Source organism: Porites lutea, chromosome 9 (assembly GCF_958299795.1).
Source record: "Porites lutea chromosome 9, jaPorLute2.1, whole genome shotgun sequence".
Classification (NCBI taxonomy): domain Eukaryota; kingdom Metazoa; phylum Cnidaria; class Anthozoa; order Scleractinia; family Poritidae; genus Porites; species Porites lutea.
In genome coordinates, this window is record NC_133209.1 from 9,252,681 (window position 1) to 9,261,044 (window position 8,364).

At 38.4% G+C, this 8,364-nt stretch overlaps 1 pseudogene; it reads left to right on the forward strand.

Moving 5' to 3' along the window:
* Nucleotides 1-642: 642 nt before the first annotated feature.
* On the forward strand, nt 643-4,723 carry LOC140948851 (uncharacterized; annotated as a pseudogene).
* Nucleotides 4,724-8,364: the final 3,641 nt, after the last annotated feature.

Genomic DNA, 8,364 nt, shown 5'->3' on the forward strand with positions numbered 1-8,364 from the left:
AGATTGAACGTCCCTCTGGAGCAACCAAATTGCTCACCCCTACCCTCCACAATTTATGTATGAACTTCCTTGTTACTTGTGCGAGGCTTGAGGATAGAAATGATCTTAGTCGAGAAAAAAGTAAGTGTAAATCCGAATAGCACTATTTTGCGAGAATCAGCAAAATTTAAGACTGTTACAAATTGTATATAAACTAAAAGTCTTCCAAATGATTTGTGAAATACAAAATAAAGGAAAGGTTGCCGTGGATATGTTGATCAAGAATTTACAATTATACTTCGCCCACTAACAGAGACAGATCGACCTCCTGTTTTGTTTCACGAGCTTTTCTATTTCTTGACCATACGACAGTAGGTTTTGCTGACTGGCTACTATTTAATAATTTCTCGCTTTTTATCTATTTTGAATTAAATGGGGGGGGGGGGGGGGGTCGGAGGATTTTGGGGGGGATCACTTGATTTTTAGGAGAACAGAGGGGGGGATCAGTCGTAACTGAGAGCCCAAAAGGGGGGGATCACTGAAAATTTTGGAAGAATTTTTGGAAGGCTGGAATGGGAGAAGTACCGTCGATTCGAAGATCTCTCTGAAGACGAAATCAAAGCCATGTCTCTCCATTCCTACGAACAGTACGAAAAAGAGCGAATGGAAAAAAATGCTTGGCACGTTTGCAAGCAGGTCGCCGAAAGGATAGACGACGCCCCTGTCCTAAAGGATTACATCAGTAGTAGAGTGAGTGAGTCTCCCGAAGAGGTATTCTTTTTTAATGCTTCTGAGTTAAATACGTACCGAAATGCTTCAGAAAACAGTAAGGCCGAAATGCCCGGTGCGGCATATCTTAGTAAAATAGAGAGTTTTATTGAGGACCACTACGTCCGAGGAGAGCTCTTTTTTGAATTTTGTCTGGATGCCTGCAATAAGTAAAGCGATGCAAGCTCCACACTCTGTTCCTGGTGTACCAACAACAGATGGGTGGGACCAGTAACAGAAAGAATCCCTCAGCCTGTGCCAGACAAGCAAAATCCCGGGCACTTTATGGATGTGTACGAAACGCCGACAACAGGACAAAAGCATGTCATTGAATACCTAGGCCATCTAAATGATATCAACATCAGGAAGGATATTAGAACAAGAGAGGCTAAGGAGAAAAAAAGGTTAGAAGAGGAACTAACATACAAGGACTACCAGTGGGGCATAACCAGTGGGGCATACTTATTGAGAATGGCAAAGTTGAAAAGCTGAAAATGAGACAGCTCGACCTGTACCTTAAGGAACATGGCCTGACCACTGTTGGTATAAAGCTGGATAAGATAAAGGCAATTCGCTACCATTACTATCTACAGAGAAGTCCAGGCAACGGGAATGAGTTGTCCAGCAGTGAGGAAGAGAGTGAAGAATCAGATACGGAGTTAGATGATGACGAGGATAGCAAAGATGATCTTGTCATTGCTGATCTCGATGAACAGTCAACTGTTCGTATGCCAGTTTTAACTTTTGTACCAGATGACCAAATAGCTGAAGTTACTGTACAAGCAAACACTGGATGAAAAAAAAAAAAAACAAAGGAAAACAAAAGAAAACAAACAAAAAAACGAACAAAAAAAAATTATAAAAATGTGAGCAAAGCTACAAAGGCTGATCTATTACACTATAGATGAAAATAAAAAAGGAGACAGGAACAGTGGCCGATCCTAGCCCTTCCAGATGGCCGAATTGTCGCTAAATATGACCTGCTGATAGGGACTTGGCGGACTGCTATTTGGCACTCTAAAAAAAGTAACTTTGCAGTTTCAAGCACTTTGCAGTTTTAAGCAAGATTGCTTTTATGTCAACTGAATTCAGATGTCTGGGTCCAGACTAGAAAAAGACACGGATCAAGAGACACTTTTAAAAGAAGACTGCGCGATAACGGCTTTATTATGCTGTAAGTACATCATAGTTGAAAATAATATATAGATTTAGCCAGGGCTAAAAGCGAAGCTCCTATTAACTCGAATTTATAATTCAAATCAAACAATAAACTTGTATTCAACAAATCAGTTAACTTTAGAGCACATTCATGTGACTTTTGAGTGGAAGACTACGTGATTTTCGAGAAAAATAATTAACAAACAGTCCATGCTAAGAGTAAACTTAATCTTACATCGAGTTGATAGCCTTTATATGTACACCCAAAAAATAGCAATCATCTTCGATCACATTTAAGAGCCATAATGGCACTTGATCACAGTAGATTAGGCCTGGAAAACAAATCAGGCCGAATTTTTTGCGTTCGTCATGTTTACTTTACAAAATCTTGCCAACAAGTCTGGGGACGTGTAAACCAACCTTTTATACTTTTTGTACATCACATCTGAGGTGAAACAGTACCCTGAGGCGCCGTTTTCATCGTACAGATCTCGGACAGAATGCAGTGTTTCACAATTTTGCAATACAAATTGCACTCATTCAATATTCAGGACGATCGAAGCACGCGTGGGCTTTTAGCGAAACCTTCAAAAAAATTTCCAAAATCACCTATACGGCTAGCCGGTTCTCACTTTTGACAAGTAGACTGTTTAAATTAAGATTAATATAGTTATACGCTTCAACACAATAAAGAATTTATTATGTTTATTTTTTATTTAATGATTCTATAACGATCTGTAATCTTCAAAAGCGTTTGATACGCGCGGCATTTTGACTACTCCTGCAAGCGATGTTCATGAGCGACTGAAAACAAACGGCACAGCGATTAAAATTGCAAAAGAGACTACTAACAGTCAATAAAGAAAGGGAAAATAATTCGGTGAAACATATACAGAGACAACAATTTTCATTCACGAAGACAAGTATTAAAGTGTCTCTGAAAATCCTTGTTTACGTTTTAAGCCGGCTTCTCGGTGTTTGCTTCTTTCAAAGATGAACTCGAGGCAAGAAAATCGCTCAAAGCTTTCTTTTACAGCCAGAATTATAAATAAATATTCTTTGGAACGTTTTCTTTCTATTTGCGGTGAGAAAATGTCTAAAGGCTTTTTAAAGTTCCATAAGCTTATAATCAAACCTGACACTCGGTCACTCTCGGTCAGATCATTGTCTCAAATCTTACAAACGTGCATAAACCAAAAAGCCGCGTAAACTACGCTCGACTTCATTAAATTATATATAAAAAAGAAACATCAAATACAATAATTACTCAGGCTTACCTTTCCAGATGCACTGAAAACTATCAAGTAAGGCCAGAATCGCTTCAGACTTTTGAACGTCTTACGCATCAAGCAAGGTGAAAAACGAAAACGATGCCATCCGACGTATTTCTCAACCAAAAACCCAATAAACAAACTAGCCATGAATAACAGAAGACTCTTGATAGCAGCTGAATTTCACTTTGTACATTCAATGGAAAAAGACAGTTAAAAATATTACAAGTTGACACGAAACTCTGTCAGCTTCAGCTGTCAAAGTAAACAAGTTTCAAGATGCTGCATAAATGACCAACGCGTGACCTTGGTGAGAAAAGTCAAAAGCAACTAGCATGTCCTCCCTGCCTGTAAAAACTGCCTTAATTTTTAGCTTCCGAGGTCAGTTTGAAATCAAAATTTTAATTGTGCGGCACATATAAAACACAACATAATTCATATGAATTGAAAAATTAAACTTGAGCCTGCAATCATTTGAAAACTAGTAACTTGTCAGCTGATAACTTCAAAAAGATGCTCGGCCTCGATGGGTCGACACCTGAGCCCGCGATACGATCAGGTGATACTAGTCAGCGGATACCCTGTTTTGACAGCTGTCAATTGATCACAAGATTGATGTGCAATATGTCGGCAATATCAGTCTTCCTGTGCTCCCAAACTAGCTAGAAAGTGTGAGATTGAACATTGGTTGCCCTGTGGTGCGGACGGACGGGCGGGCGGGCGGTGTACGGTCACGTGATTACCAAATTTTCTGGCATGTGTAGATCTACTTACCCATGGTGCTCCCCAGGCGCGCTTCGCGCGTTAGAGCTCCGCTACTACCTGTATATGAACGTTTAAAACACTAAATATACACCTCGAAAGGTGAATATGGGTACAAAGACATGGAGGGGGGGGGGGGGGGGATCACGAAAGTTATATATAGTTATGAGGAGGGATCACTTCAATAAAAAAACATGTAAATGGGGGATCGGCTAAATTTCATCGTGTTTAGCCCAAAATCCTCCGACCCCCCCAGGCGATAAATAATGACGGGTCCCTTAAAGCATGACGAAAATAGGAGTCACGAGACAGTTCCGAAACTGCATTAAATTTGCAGTGGCAAAAAGTTGAAGTGAACTATTCTTTGACAAAACAAATAAAGGCTTACATGTCAGTAATTGACATGCAAATCCGTAAAGCAAAAGCGTTAAAGGTTCACAAGTGACTTTTTTCAAAAATTTGCAATCAAATTCGCCCACGTGCAAATCATTCCAGTCAAATGCAACCAAATTTCCCCACCCGAGGCTGCACATTGCTGTCAATCCCAAGGCAGAACAAAAGAAAGGCACAATAAAAATATCTCCAAATAAAACTCTGCAATCTTTTATAAACGTTGCTGCATCACCAAAGATACATGTTCCTGTTACAGCTGCAATTATACGTTTTAATCAGAATCCGTGTTACACTGCGCAGAATACATAAACCTTTAGAGAAAGTCCGTATTTTGTAAGTTTAAATTTATATACCGTTCTTATTAAAGGGTACAAAGAAAGTCAGTTTTATAAGTTTATAGTGATTGTATCGAATGAACCATACACTTATCAATTGTACTTGCAAAAATTGACTTGGTTTCTCTTTACTTCCGTTTACTTTGATACCACAGTATTTTAAGAGGTTCAATTGATCAAAAACACGCTAAAACAAACGAAATTTGAAGACAAAACAGTGAAATCCACTCAGCCTTCGCGTGTTCTCATTGGCCTCCATGACTTTCTGATCTTTTCAAACCGTACGGCGCATGCGTGAAGCGTAATATCTCCACCTCGGGCGAAGAAAGGTTCAAATATCCCCTCCCCCGGGAGAACAAGATCAGTCAAATGCCCTACACCAGGGCTAACAAAGACAATCAAATCCCCACCCCATGCGCTGCTCCCCCCTCCCCTCCGCCCCCGCTGGCTTTACATTGATAGGTGCACTAATCCGCAACCCGTAACCTGATGTAATGTAGATTCCCTTGAGACCAAGAGGTCAGTTGTAAACCAATCAAAAGGCAGTACCTGGTGCACGGGCTAAAGTTGAATGTGGTGCGCTTTTTCGAATACAAAATTTCACACAATTCGCGCCGTCTCGACTTCCTTTATTTTTACCTAAATTTATTTGTCAAACCTGGCCACTGTAGTCAAGAAACATGAGCGCCTGATGCATTGTATTAATTTTAGGGGCCATAATGTAAAGTTTTAACGAAGAGAAGTTTGTAAAACAGCAAAAGTGTTCCATGTGCAACAAGCAACATTCTCACCACCGAAAAGGATCAGATTACACGAGGAGATAAGGAAAATTGATTCGAAGAAAATCTGGTGTTGGGGAAAAAATCTAACCACAAACAAAGAAAAAATGAGAATAAAAAAGAATTGTAAGCCTAAAGCGAACGACAGAGGAAAAGAAAACAATGCCATTTTCAAAAAAATGAAATAAGATACCGACATGCCGTAAATCACATGTCCTAGGAAACATTTCAAATAGCGCAGCGAATCATTCGAAGTTTCAATCGGGTAACAAAAAGCCTTGGGAAATTCGAAAGGAGGTTTAAATGATTAAACTGTGTAAATATTTATCTACAATGTGAAACCGAACCGACAGTAGATTTGTAGCTGGACTTATTTATTTATTTATTTTGGTCACTCACAAAACCTTATACAACATGAACAAAAGGTGTTAATTAAATTATAAAATTAATGTGAAAAGGAAGCCTAATGAAGCTTGAAGCTTATATTAATAGGCTTCCTTCAACTACCTACTGAACTAAATTCATGGCTGAGTGCAGAGTGAGCAAGATCAGAAAATTAAGTACAGATCGGCTATCAGTGATATAATTCTTTGAATTTTTTTTTAAAAACAAATATAGAAGGAGAGCTAATTAGTGAAACAGGCAACGAATTCCAGATATTAGGTCCTCGGTAAAGGATGCTTAATTGCTGTATATTTGTTCTACAAAAATGAGGTCTATACCAAGAGGCTAGTCGAGTTTCGTATTGATGGACTTGATTACTACTTAAGAACGAGTCACGAAAGCTACTAGGCAAAAGATTATGGTGATAAAAATACATAAAGTAGCGACAGAAAATCAATTAATACTACTAAATATGTCAAGGACTTTAAGCTGGCTAAATAAAGGGGCGGTATTTGCTAGATAGTGAGCTTTTGTTGTGAGCCGCACTAGACGCTTTTGCAAAAGGTAAATACAGTTTAGGCTGGAACAGTAGGTGGAGGACCAGGCGACATTACAGTATGTTAAGAAAGGATATACATGGGAGTAATACAAGGTCAGCAAAGTTTGGGATGATAGGTAAAAGCGGGCTTTCGCAATAATTCCCACACTTTTCGGAATTTTTTTTGAGACGAAATCAATATGTGGTTTCTAAGACTTAATAATATTACCGATCGCTTCCTCTGCAAAGCTGATTTTATTCTTTAAAAAAAAACCCCTCATGACACTTCACACTTTTACATAGCGGGTTCGCAAATTCGTAAAACCACCAGACTGAATCTGATAACTGACTGTCCCCCGAAACCTCATAAAGTGTTACATGCATAACACCTTTTCAAGAAAATAATCCTTGCAACAGGAAGGGACCAAGAAACGGTCAAATGGGGAAAAAAAGAATTTTATTCCTATGCAAAATGCGCATGATTTGCTCGCTGGCGCTCTATCAAGGACGTACAGCAAAAATGCTGATCGCTTGTGTAACTTACAATCCTGATTCCCGAGAAAACAATGTGTTTGACAAAAAATACTCGTTGTATTATCTTGAAACCTAGAAAAAAAAAATGTCCCGTACAATACTTGAACTGTTCTTACCGTTTAGGGTGTTTAAAAAGACAGCAAACATCCGATGGACTACGACTTCTGCGCAGATCTTAAACTTTAGATCTGTGAGTCACTTGAAAACAATACAAAATGGCGGGTTACTCCGAAGAGAAAAACAGACTTACAATACTTTATGTCCTTCAAATAGCTATAATGCTAATGTAGGCAGGACAAGACTTTAATTAAATAAAGACGTTATTAAATTACATAAGAAAAAAAAAAGGAAAAGAAATACAATAACATACAGAAAGAAACACCTTACATATAAATTCTAGTACAGGGGATTTTGTTATTTGAAAAAGACTAAAATTACAACTGGAGGTATATACAACATATCAGGTTAACGTCATAAAATATTATATAAGATAATTAGCATTCAAATAATTATCTTCATTACCTAGAACATTAAGGAGTAGTGATTTATTTTATTATTATTATTATTTTTTTACGAAAATTGGATACTTTGAGAGTCTTAACAGCAATTTTAGTAAAAGATTTTTTGAGTTTTTCAGTTCTAGAGAATTTGACAGAGAAACATTCTTTTGCAGATAATCGCGTATTATAATGATGTTTCGTATTGATTTTCGCAAACGTATCGAGAAGACTTTTAGGAGCTGTCTTAGCATGAACGTCATACATTAAATAGCTTAACTGTTGAAAGAACAAAGACTGCAAAGGAAAGCAGTTTGATTCAATAAAAAAGATATTGCGTGGTGACAAGTATCCTATTGAGGTAGGTCTGTGAATACAGATACCATAATTTAAATAAGGAACAATAAGTGCAAGGCATAAATTCAAAAGATGCCATGGAATGCAATGCCTCATTTTAGCAATTATTCCAACCGATCTACTAATTTTGTCACAGACAAAGTCATTATGATGCTTCCATGATAGTTCAGAATCAATCATTATCGCGGAGCTCCACCCACGCGCGTGGACGGAGCACCATAGCTAAGGAAATGTGGTAATCTACCCATCCGAGAAAATTTGGTAATCACGTGACCGTACGCCCGACCGTCCGTCTGCACCATAGGGAAACCACTGTTTACTCTCACACTTTCTAGCTAGTTTGGGAGCCCAATAGAAAACCAATTGCACATCAATGTTGTAATCAATTGACAGCTGTCAAAACAGGATATCCGCTGACCAGTATCACCTGACCGTCGCGCGGGCTCAAGTGTCGACCCATCGAGGTCGAATACTTTTTTGAAGTTATCCGCTGACAAATTACCAGTTTCGAATGATCGAAGGCTCAAGTCTATTTTTTCCAATGATTCATATGAAATATGTTGTGTTTATGTCACTATGGCCCCGCACTGTCAAGATTTTGATTTCAAA